General features: G+C 46.0%; 1 long non-coding RNA gene across 1 annotated transcript; it reads left to right on the forward strand.

Annotated features, from left to right (window-relative positions):
- Positions 1–6,701: 6,701 nt before the first annotated feature.
- On the forward strand, positions 6,702–12,515 carry LOC121133105. The gene is made up of 3 exons (XR_005869836.1): positions 6,702–6,804; positions 10,067–10,126; positions 12,295–12,515. It is a non-coding gene; the product is annotated as an uncharacterized LOC121133105 (long non-coding RNA).
- The last annotated feature ends 481 nt before the right edge of the window (positions 12,516–12,996 follow it).

Below are 12,996 nucleotides of genomic sequence, written 5' to 3' on the forward strand. Positions count from 1 at the left end.
CGCTTCGGGAGCTGGGATTGATTGTAGCCTTGTATGAGAACCCAGGGTAGGATGCTGCTCTGCCTCGTGACCTTGGAGTTGTGGTCCTAAATTAAGTGACATGTTTAAATGACCTACTTCATGTCCCCAGCCATGCATAGCATCGTCATCTGCGTCTCAGTTCTGAGGCAGGGGCCCCTTCGGAAGCCACCACACCCTCTCCTTCCCCGAGGATCACTTCTGACTCCACACTTGTCCTTGAAGGGACTCGGCTTTGAATGGTCTGTGTGTCACAGGCTTCCATTCGACTTACTTACCTTGTCTTTTGCCAGGACCACGTGGAAATACTTAGATTAATAGAAATGGGTTAATAATTAAGACAGATCTAGCCAAATAAGAAGCCCTAGATACCAGCCAACAGTCTCATAATTAACATAGCGTCTGTGTGTTTATTTGGGGCTCAAGGGTAGCGGGACCATCGAGAACAAACAGCCTCTTGTTACAGATGGAAGCAGGGAGTACAGATGCCTTTATCCTAGAGTCGTCTCTCTCCAAGACTGCTGATCAAATATTGTCTCTCCTTGGACTTTGGTTTCTCTCTTAGAGTAAAGGTGTAAATTAGATAAATCCCTTCCACAATGCTTCGATGATAAGCAACAAGAACTGCCCTTGGTAAATAGAAAGGGAGATGTCCATCACAGGGATGTCTCGCAGATAGAATAGAGAGAAGACTGGAAGTTCTGGTGCTGTGGTTTGAATTCGCTCCTCAAACGCTCTGCATTGGAAACATGGCCCCATAGAGTAAGCAACTGTAATGACATAGATTGACCTCTTAAGGCATTGGAGAGTGATTGGAACCTGAGAGGTCCACTCTTACAAATATACTATTTACTTATAGTGTAGCAGTCCATCAGGGAGCGGTTTTGTTTTGAAGTGAGCTCTCTCTGCCCTATGTGCTCTGATTCCAGATTATGAATTATATAACTTCCATTCTTTATATATCACCCAGCCTGGGGCATTTTGTTATAGTAAGATAAGATGACTAAGACCTCACAATTGAAATTAAAGGGAAGACTGGATGGTCTTCAGTTGAATCCTATCACTTGTGTCCCTGAAGCTGACCTGGTACATGGTATACAAAACCTGTTTCTGCAGCCTTCCCAGGCTTCTTTATACAGCACCCATAGTACCTATTAAATATTAGTTGATATAGAGCAGTAGACAAATGAACCTAGATTGAATCCCACCCTATTCTCCACCACCCCACACACATTTTGTTTTCTGAGCCCAAGCTGCTCTAAAACCTGCCACAAACTTAAATCCTCCGGCCTCTTCCTCCCAACAGTGGGATTAGCAGGCATGCACCATCAGATTCCGGCAAGAAACTGATTCTTTTCTACTCCACAACTTTCTTCTGGTCTGTGGACTCACATCCTGTCTGTTTAATCAAATGATATCACTTTTGTCATTTTGTCACACTTGTGTCCTATGCTTTAAAGCAATGAGGCACAGATACTTACAACCTGGCAGAATGCCTTTTGGATCCTTTCTTTTGTTTCTTCCCAGAAGTAAAGAATTTAGTGCTTATGTATTCTACCTGCATTCATCTTACATGGGGTCCAGGTAATTGAGCTGACACCTTGAGAGACCTGACACTTCAGCAAACAAATAAATACGGCATTTAGAACTGCATGGTAGCAAAATATTTCTGCATGGCAGTTCATTGGCTCCCAGCCTGGAATAGCATAAAAGCCCCTGGGCAGCTGATGAGGATCTGCTGCCTTAGCTCTCTTTATCTTGTGAAAATTGTTGAGATACAGATTTTTATGCCTGTGTCCTAAAACAAGGGTCCTAGGGAGGAAACCCCTGTCTGCTTCTATGCCCATTATAAATAAAGCCATGTTGTGTGGTGATATATTATTTATGATCCATTAAAGCTTGCCTGAGGATTCAGAAAGCAAAGCCAGCCCTCAAGCTATAGAGATCAGGCGGTGGTGGCACACACCTTTAATCCCAGGACTCAAGAGACAAGCAGATGGATCTCTATTAGTGCAAGGCCACACTGAGCTACATGAAGTTGATCTAGGCCTAAAGAGAAACAGCTCACACAAAGATGATCTTGGGATTGCACGCCTTTAATCCCAGGACTCACAAGAGGTATTTAAGACAGGAACAGGGTTTCAGAACTGGCATTCATTCTTTAGTCACATTGAGGAGAGCATAGCAGTCTGGGATTACAGTCTGAGGTTTGGTGGAGTCAGGATCACCTTTCAGTCTAAGGTAGCAGTAAGAGCTAGTGGCTGGCTGCTTTGCTTCTCTGATCTTCAGCTTGAAGCTTGAACCCCAATAGCTGTCTCTGGATCTTTTATTTTTTCTGTTACAACGTTGTTACTTCTAGCTGATTCCTCACACCAGGTCCAGCTTCTGTAGTATTGTCTAGCTTGTATATACTCTCAATTTTCAACAGAATAGAAAATTTGCACATTTTCAAATTTACATAAACATTGTGTTGATATTGTTTGTATCATTGTGCAACTTGCATTTTCCCCTTGACTTCATGTTTTAGAACTAAGAACTATTTGGAGTCCCACAAGTATCCCAGTATATACAGAAAAGTTGTCCTTTTTTCCTAGTGAAAAATTGTAGTTTTGGAAATTTGACAGCCACCTCTGTGAACATGCTTTTACATACCTAGTTCCTGTTAGTATCTCAAGTGTTATGTGTAGCATGAATTCTAATTGGTGTTAATAATAAAAACCCAAGTCAGATATAGGGGTAAATGCTGAAAGATCAGAGAAGCAGAGCAGCCAGCTACTAGTTCTTACCTCTACAGAATCCTCAGAGTGAATGGGCAAACCTGTCTCTAGGAATCCTCAGACTGAGCTACTGTCTCTTTCTGCCTTATCATCTCCTCTCTTACCAGCCATATCCCTTCTTGTTTTTACCTCCCTACTGCTGGGATTAAAGGTGTAAGCCACCACCGCCTGGCTCTGTTTCTCTTTTAGACTTGATCAATTTCATGCAGCCCAGGAAGGCCTTGAACTCAGAGAGATCCCATCTTCTTCTGTCTCCCTGGTGCTAGGATTAAAGGTGTGTGCCATCACTGACTGGCCTCTATGGCTAACTAGTATGGCTAACTTTGCTCTCTGATCTCCAAACAAGCTTTATTTGTTAGAGCACAAACAAAATATCACCACAGTTATGCTTCATGACAATCTAGTGGGTGTGTAGAATAGTCCATGCTCATGCTTATGCAGTGTGTATTTCTAGGAAGGGTCAAACCATTGAGGCAAGGATGTGACAATTTTCTTCAGATGTCATTGTACATAGTGTAGTCTCTAGCAGAATACCTGCCCCTGCTATGAGCAGAGAAAGCAGCCACAGATAACACATAACTAATGGGCATGCTCCAGGAAAACATTATTTATGAAAGTAGGAAATTGGAGGTTGTGGCGTCAGTTATTAGGGGGGCTGCCTAACATGTACAAAGCCCTGGGTTCAGTCGTCTGCACCACACAAATTGAGCACAGCAACACACACATGTAATCCCAGTGACTGTGGAAGTGGAGGAGTTCGGGAGTTCAAAGTCATCTCAGCTACACAGCGAGTTCAAAGCCAGCCTGGCTTTGTCAAAAAAACAACGAACAAAAGAAACCTTCCAAACAAGAAACTAACCAATAGGCCATACTTACTTAAGATAGACAATATGAAAACAAAAACAAGAAACAAACAAATAAATCTGAACAAGTAATATTATATACTTGTTATATATAGCATGTAAATATGTTTGTATATAAACATGCATAAATATATATAGTACATAAAAGTGGCTGATTAATGCACAAACAGTTCGACCATCCTGAAGCAGCTCTGCCCACCTGGATTGAGCAGGGCAAGGCCTTGTGTGCTCTCATTTGCACTGAAACATTGCAGGACCCTCCCAGGCACCCCCAGAAGCCTGTTTAAGGGGGGGAAGGGCATCTTGCAGGACCCTCCCAGGCACCCCCGGAGGCCTGTTTAAAGGGGGGGAGGGCGTCTGCCAGTGTTGAGTACTGGTGCAGCATTGATAACAAAGGTGCAAAGAACATTTGCACATCATTCTTCTCCGAGGATAGGTCCTTGGTGAAATGAGATAAGAGCCAGCTCAGAGATTTCCAGAAGGCTTCCTGCTTAGTCAGCTGTGATGCTACTTCAGAACACTGCTGGCATCTTAAAGGAGACTGGCCCTGGAGAGTTTCCTATGAGAGAAACATCCCACTGCCCTGATGTGTGATCAGCAGGGAGACAAACAGCTGTGGGATTTTGTAGAACACCCCATCTTCCCTGGGTAAACCTGCAGCCTGGGAAGAAGCTCCCACGGATGGTTCGTGATCTGGATTGAACACTCTGAGAGCTTGAGAGCTGCATTTCTGCCTGTGATGAGTGGATGGAGGAAGCCTGTGTGCCAGGAAGGTTCTGACGGGAGGTTTAGCACAAGGAAGGACCCCAGCAGTGGGGGTTTAGATGAAGGGGCCAATTTCCCCAGCTAAGGCCAGGTCAGTCCTGCTCTGAACTCCCCAGGATGATTTGACACCTTCAATATTGCAAATGTCTAATGGCTGTTAGCCAGGTGACAGCAGCTGCTGTGTCTGACCTACACACAGAAGATTTGAACCTTGGTGACCCTCCTGTCCCCAAGGAACCCCAAACTGTATTTCAGTCCATAAATCACCACAGTGGAATGACTTTCTTTTCCATGCCTTGCTCCTTACTTTGCAAACCTAACAAAAAACAAATTGCCCAGACTCCATCTGTAAAAGGGCCCAGGGAGAGTTGGAACCAGCCTGGAACCTCAACACTCTGTGTTCTTAAAGCTGGTTTCTTAAATAGCTCTCCTGCCCATGCGTCCCTTACATACCACATGCCTGGTAAGACACCAGTCAAATTTTCTGAAACAGGTGACAGAAGAGGGTATCATTCTGGCAGCTATTTCTCAACAATAGTCTGCCTTCTTCACAATATATTTTTCCTAAAGCTCATAGGATCCACGTTGTGTCTCAAATCTAATCAGAACCAAGAGACAAAGGGTGTCCACGTGCCAGCACTAACACACCCTACTCCCCATCCCTGGCTTGCTCTAAGTGAGTGCCCCACAGGCCACTCATAAATGCTCCCAAACAAGCCCTTTTCTGTTACATATCTGACTTCCATATCTACCAAAAGCCCTGTATCCTGTGCTAGGGAGCCCCAGACCCAGCGATGGTCTGCGTATTAGGAGTGCATAGTAATCCATATTCTGCCAAGGCCACTGAGAACAGAGTAATATAAATAAATAAGAGTGTCCAAAAAGGACTTTTCAAATCTGTCTCAAAACGTCTGCATTTAAATTTAGTTGTTTTTTCATTTTTATGATCCAGGTATGATGGTGCATGATGGCAATCCCAGCACTTACAGGGGGCCAGCCTGGGCCACATGAGATCCTATCTCAAAAGATAAAATTATATTTTTAATGCAAACTGATAAACATTATTTTAAAGATCATATTGGTAGGTTAATGAGATAGTTCCATATACATTTCATGCTAATTTTGATTTTCCTATTCAGCTTTTGCCTTATGCCACACACACATTCAACTGGTGTGTCATAAAATTGGAATTTGTCCAAACTAACAAACATTATAAGGAACATCCTTGGCTCGCCTAGGATTTCTTTTTTAGGTAATTAGAAAAAATTTAACAATACCAGTTAGTACCTCTTTAGGACATTTAAGTCACAAGACAGTAAGCCATGTGCTTCTGTGCACCAATGATAAAGGACTACCCTTCTATGCTGCCCATGTCTCTACCCAAAGCATGCTTTAAACCCTTCCTCATTGTGGCCGGATTGGGAGGTGAAGGATTAGGATATGTGATGGTTAGCTTCCTGTTAGTGTCACAAAGTACTGGTAACATTTCCATACCCAGGTATTGTGCTCTCTGTCAACGCAATAAATCAGATCAGGCCGAATTAATAATCTAGGTTTAATGAACAAAGCATTCCCGGGTGGTCCCAGGAGAAGAGGAGAAAGCATGAGGGAGAGCCACTTGGCAGATGGGGGACCACGTCTTAAATAGGCTGTAGGACTGGTCTTGCGCTTCTCAGGGGAAGCAGCCTCCAATGGCGGCCTTTCTCGGGGACGGGGTCTGGAATGGGAGGAGTGGGGCTGGGTGGGGCTTCCCAACAAATACATTACATACTAGGGATACAAGGGGAAAAGGTTTGCTTTGGCACGGTTTTGGAGACTTCAGTTGGCCCTATTAGTTTGAGGCCTGTACTGAATCGGCGCATTATAACAGGACGCAGGGGTGGGGGGAGGGAAGGGAGTCTGTCCACCTCGGTCAGAGGAAGGAGGGATAAGGCCTGCATATCCCACTCAAAGGCACACCTCGTGTTAGCTACTTCCTTAACATGTAAGGAAGTATAACCAAGGCACCTGCGGGGGGAGGGGCGTTCCCAGCAGGTGTCAGGGCAGGCAGGAAAACAAACCTGGAGGAGAAGAGAATGAAAACTCAGCTCAGCCTGACCTAGTCAGACTGGATCAAACTTCCAGAGTCTGATGCCAGGTGTCTTATTGCCAACTTATTTAAACACACTACAATTTGTGAAAAAGTTTCCAGGCAACCATCATTCATTCCCATTCCAGGTTTCCAGGCAACAATCTTTCCAGTTCCAGGTGCACAATAAAGTTTAAGGCATGCCTACATTAAAAACTCCTTTGCGAAGTACACGTGACCATGAAGACAGGCTGCATAGCTAAAGAGTTAGGATCTGGTGTGGTCTGACAGAGAACACAGGGGCCAGCAGGCGGTAAGATAGATTCCACACCTCCCCTAGGCACGGGTTCTAACTGAGAGCCAAAGATAAAGGTCTAAGGAGGGAGAGTCTGGGATAAACTTTAGCACAGGTCCCCAGGTCATGAACAACATCCACTCCGGGCCTTCTAGGTAGAAAGTGGGTATTTCGTCCTTTGAAGAGATACCATGTGTGATTAACACTCTTGGTTTCTCTAGTGGTCTGTGGCCTTGAGGACCTTTGTTCCCCAACAGGCAATGTGTACGGGAGTTTATTTGACTCCATGGTTCCAGAGCAGTAATCTATACCGGCGTTGGCAGGGGGTGGGGTGTGAGGTGGGGGTTGAGTAGGTGGGGGAGTGGGGAGGATGGGGTTGGATGGGGTGGGGTTGGGTGTGGAGGGTGTGGTGTGGTGGGTGGGGTAGGGTGAAGTGGGTGTGGTGGGATAGGGTGGAGTAGGTGGGGGAGTGGGGAGGATGGGGTGTGTAGGGTGGGGTAGGTGGTGTGGGGATGGGATGGGGTGGAGTGTGTGGGATGGGATGGGATGGGGAGAGTGGTGTGGTGGGTGTGGTGTGTAGGGTGGGTGTGGTAGGGTGTGGTGGGTGTAGTGGGGTGGGGTGGGAAGAGGTGGGTAGGGTGGAGTGGGATGGGGTATGGTGGGTGGGGTGGGATGGAGGATGGGATGGGGTGGAACGGGTTGGGATGGGTGGGGTGGGTAGGGTAGCAGGAAGGGTTCTAGAGCAGGAAACTGAGAGATCAGATCATCAGTCATAAACACAAAGCTCAGAGTGAACTGGAAGCAGGAAGAGGTTATAAACTCTCAAATCCCAGAAAAGAATGACTTCCCCCAGCAAGCCCTGCCTCCTAAAGGTTCCACAACACCCCCCTCCACAGTGCCACCACTTAGGACAAGTGTCCACAAGCCTGTAGAGGACATTGCACTTTCAGCTGCCACACCACCCAATGACCTGACCTCCTGTCATTGGCCTCACTCCTAAAATGTCCCAGCTCCCCTCCTCTTTTCCCTCTGCCTTCAGTCCCCTCCCTCCCCCTTACTGCTCCGTCCCTTCCCACCCCCACGGACCTATGTCAAAAACAACAGGATCGTGGGGGCAAAGTTCTTATACATGAGATTAGTGCCCTTGTAAAGGGGACCCTAAGAGATTTCTTTGCTTTTCATGTGGTGACATAATAAGACAATGACATCGGCCACCTAAAACCAGGAAGCAGGTGGCACTTTTTTTTCAGTACTGGGAATTGGCCTAGGGCCTCGCACATGTTTGGCAGGCTGTTGGGTCCTCTGTTTATTTTGAGACAGTCTCCTAAGTTAATTAGGCTGCCCTTCCACACCTTCTGGAGCACAGGCCAGTCTTGAGCTTGTAACCCTTTTGCCTCAGCCTGGGTCACCAGGCCCAGTTCTGATCTTGGATCCAAATGTCAATCTTGAACTGCCCAGCTTGCAAAAGAGATAAATTTCTATTGTTCAGAGGTTTTCTGTTACAGTAGCTGGACTGGCAAGATCACCAAGGGACCCCAGCTCCCAGAGGCTCCCTCAGCAAGTTCTTAGAATCTGAGGAACAGTCTGCTAATTCTCCTGACCCTAAGGTCCTGGAGTCCAGGCAAGGAAAACTGACGACTCAAAGAGGTGGGACCGTTGCTGCATTCAGATACAGAGCCTGGAGTTCACTTTTCTATGAGCAGAACACGTTTAAAACGGTGGGCTTGCTGCAGCTGGAACCCCATCAGGAGCAGTAGGGTACTTTAGCCTGAATGCAGCATCTAACCATTACACCATTGCTTCTGTCTGAAGTATAATGGAGAATTCAAATAAATAATTGGGCGTGAATTTTAGAGTATCGTCTGATTGGAAATGAGAGGCAGAAGTGTATTCCTTTTGGTTTCCCTGTTCTGTTAGAATCAATGTACAGTGTTATTCTCATCCCCAGTCTCCAAAGCACGAGTTTCATGGGCACCATATCCATAAGGGGCTTAAAGCTCTTTCTGAAAGTGTATGCTTCTGCCTCTTTGGGCCAGCTGCCTAGATAATGGAAAGGTCCCATCAGGTAGTTAAGGCCCTGTGTTTCAGTACAGAACCTACCATGTTAGCATCTCCCGTTCTATGAGTTAAATCTCTTATTTAATTATTCATTTATGGTTTTTGGGTCATATACGATGCCAGGATCTTTCCATAGCTCTCTTTTCTGGTCAAAAATCAGTAAGAACAGCCCCACTGCTGTTCTAGGATGTCTTTATTTTTATGGCTTTCCACCGAGAGCATTGCTTCCCTTAGTTGGCCTGTGAGCTGAGGACACAGATTTGGCTATTATATCCACAAATATCCTGATGACAGACAGCAGGAGAGACAGGAGCCAGTTTCAAAGTTCCAGAGTTTACAGTTCCCACTGGGATTTTGGTTTGATGGACCCATCTCACCTTAATAAATTATCGAAGCATCTCTTTCCCTTGAACTTTTCCTTGTGTCTTTGTTCCAAAAAAGTCTAAAGAGTCAGTTCTAAAAATTGGCCATCTCCCAATTTGGCAGGTAGAAGGCTGCAGGGTGTCACTGTGAAAGGAGACCTCTCTATTAGATGTTCCTGTGGGTTCCAAGCCCACTAAGAGCTGTGCCTCCGCCCGGCAAAGGAACTCACCGTTTGAAAAGTTATTTGTAGCCCAGTGCAGCTGTTCACAGCTCAAGTTCAGCGAAGGCCATCACTTCTGAAGACTCAGTTCCAGCATTCCAGTGTGCCCAGGGACATCATGGTGACCCAAGTGTAAGCCTTTGATGAGTAAACAGAGTGACCACTTGCCCCAGGTCTTATAGAAGTCACGCATTGGGCATTTGATCATACACTCTCTTCTCATCTGCTATAGTGAAGGCTCCAAACTCCAGGTTCCTGCACTGGAGTTTCCCTGGAGAAATCAGATTATTATAATCATCTCAGCAAGAAAAAACTCTCCTTTGATGCACACAATACTTTCAAAAACTACTATACTCATTTAGAGATGAAAGGAGGGGGTTTCTGATGGGGAATGTTCTTCTGTGTATATGTTTTTCTTATTGGTTGATGACTAAAGCACTGTTGGCCAACAGGGAAGCAAGATAGGTGGGACTAGGAGTCGAGGAGGATTCTGGAAAATGTAGTAAAGAGAAGTTGCCATATGATCCAGGCAGGAAGTGACACAGCAGGGCAGAATCAGTATATAAACAGGTCAAACAGGAAATAGCTCTCCTCCTCTCCCCTCCTCTCCTCTCCTCTTCTCTTTTCTCTTCTCTGCAGAGACGTGGAACAGATGTGATGTAGACCCCAATGGAGTAAGAATTCTGGACTTTTTCTCTGGTAAGATGAGGCCATGTAGAAATACATGGATTATTAGAAAATGGGTGAATAATTAAGACTGAGCTAGCAAATAAGAAACCTCAGCTAAAAGGTCAACAGCTTTATACTAATATAGCGTCTGTGTGTTATTTGGAGGTTCTGAAGCAGCAACAGGACCCAGGTGGGAATCCCCTAACATGTTTCTATGAACTTTATGACTAGGAAATAGCAGAACTAGGTTTTAAACTGAGGTCCACCTGGACCCAAGGCTCCCCTTATTCTAATATGGTATATGGACTAAAATATGATATGTCTGGATGTGCTGCAATGATGGAATGTGGAGATGATATTCCTAACTGCCTGGCTCCTTCTGCCTATTGTTCTTCAAGAGCTTGTCATTAATTCTCCTAAAATAGCAGTCCCCTTGCCCAGCCCATGTCCTTCCTGTATGACAGCAGGCCTTCTTCATGGCCTTCTTTGTGTCCCCGTGGACATGCAGGCAGGGGACGGGATCGCAACACACACAGGCTACTGCCTGCACTTCTCTTGTCTCTCCTTGCTGTCCTTGGACAGACATGTGATGCAGTCCCTAGCTTCTAAAGGACAGTCAAAGCTTCAGTACAACAATACACTGTCTGTGACTTCTGATAGACCTTAGGTCATCCCCCCTCCCTTCTGCAGAGCTTCTCCATAGCCTTCACTGCCCCTGTTAACCTGAGGACAGCAAGAACTCTACCTCTGTGCCCTATTTCATTTTTCTGTGTGGTAGGGGTGGGTTGAGAAGATGCAGATCTCTTCATCCCTGGGAGGCGCGTCATTGGTCCTGTGTCCCCACCAACATAGATAATAGACTCAGGAGGGTGACAACAGAAAAGTTTGCTCAGAGCCCCACGGCACTCAGCGCCTGACTCTTTAGGTTCTTTGCTGAGTCAGTGTGCCAAGGGCTTCTTTCTCAGCTACGGGGCATGCTTTTCCCTCAGGGTTCCCGCATTTCCATATAATTTGGTACCATGTTTGCCTTGGAACCCTTGGGTCCCTAGGCTCACAGAAATCAGGAAACGTGGGTAAAGGTGGGCACTGGGGAAATCTGGGGAGGAATGGGGTGGGTATGTGCCCTGCTGGTCCAAAAGCATGTCCTTTGTCATTTTCTCCACCCTACCCCTCACTGTTTTTCCTCTCCTCCACCCCTCCTTCACATCAAGCAGGTGGTAGCTGACTGAACTGCTGTCTTCCCAGGAACTGTGTAGATAAGACACAAAGCTAAACCTTTCCCTCCCACCTTCAGAAGCAAAACCCTACATCCTAAGAGGGTTCTTTTGTTATTTCTAAGTGTTCAAAGAAGCAATTTCCCAAACTCCAGAGAGATCCTGTTTGTCTGGCAGGAGGTAAGGGGAAGGTGACAGGGAGATGGATTTGTGGGTTCTAGGAGCCCAGAGCCAGCCCTGCTTCCGAGGAAAGTGATTTCAGCACACAATACCTCAGGGTGCTTGGCAGACAGACTTGGGGGTGGCTGGGCCTGCGGGGTCGGGCCAGGCAAGACTGCCACAGAGATAAATGGAAACCAGCGCCAGGTGGGCATCCTGTGGAGGCCGTGGCTGGACGCTGGCATCAACAACCTCTGTGAGGCCAGGGACAGTGAGGTGACACATTTTTCATTTTCTGTGTTTCTTCTGCCAGCAAGAATAAATAAAAGCTTGGCAGTAGGAATTAAGTTGTTATAGGAAAGTGAAGAGAGTCTTAAACCTGTGTTTGCGGACTAGAATTTGCTGTCTCCCTCCCCTTCCTCTGCATCCCCTGTATTCATCCTGTGAGGAGAGAAGGGCGGAGTTCACACTTTACATCTGGACCTGAGAATAGGCAGCCAACTGTGAACAAAGATGCCTTCATGTGCGTGGGGGCTTTGCTTTGTTTTGCTTTTTGTTTTTTCATTAACCATCCAAAAAAATGTTCTAAGTGGACAGCATTTTGGGAAACACTGCTTGGTTTGTTCAGGGGGATGCAGCATGCACAGCATCTGTGGAGAGTTTACGGCAATCAAGGGAGTCAGAGCCCTTAGAACAGCTTCAGTTAGCATGTGGACCACTCTGTTGCCTGCCGGTGTGTTCTGATGAATGGATGTTCTGCCTTAGTTTTTAAACAACACCTAATTTTGGAAATACCTCTGTTGAGGAGCCTCGTATTTTTTCCAGAATATGTCTGCTGTGTATATTAAACTGACTAAACACTCAGATGGAGGAGCAGAAACCAGGCCCCGGAGAGGCTTTTACAGAGAAGCGAAGAGGGGCAGAAACGGGGCCAGTCCTGAAAATACACTCAGATTCTGATTGAAGCACCAGATCCAGTCCCACAGAGGCTTCTTAGGAACACTCAAACTGTTGAAAATAAAGTGGAAAAAAAAGGCGCGATTACACACTGGCTCCCATGCGTAGTTGTTTAATGAACAAGATGTGGCCTGTTTCTTCTTCTCGGCATATGGCTACTGATGAAGGAAAATTCTATTTTGATTGCAGAGTGGCCTTCAGCAGCTGGACACTCTGAGAGATGACAAACAGGCCACATCATTTTCTTCTTGCTCACCAGTCACTTTCTGGCAGTTCTTGACAGGCCGGTCATAAACACACACAAAATGCTTCGTTACTGGGCTGCTAGTCGTCGACTCCAAGTCGAGAAGACACTTCTTTCAAAATAAATTTTCCTCATGTCTACTTTTTTTCCACATTTTCAACTCTGACATTCAAGTGCACTTCACAGATCGCCTCGTAACAACATTTGAAACCCAAATTCGGAACGCCCGGTGAAGCCATTCCTCAGGAATCTGCAGTGAGGTGCCAGGCTAAGTGCCCTAGTGTTCCTGAAACAAGCATGCTGAAGGTGAGATTGTTAGAAATGGT

The sequence above is a fragment of the Mesocricetus auratus genome, unplaced genomic scaffold (assembly GCF_017639785.1).
Source record: "Mesocricetus auratus isolate SY011 unplaced genomic scaffold, BCM_Maur_2.0 Super-Scaffold_100020, whole genome shotgun sequence".
NCBI classification, from domain to species: domain Eukaryota; kingdom Metazoa; phylum Chordata; class Mammalia; order Rodentia; family Cricetidae; genus Mesocricetus; species Mesocricetus auratus.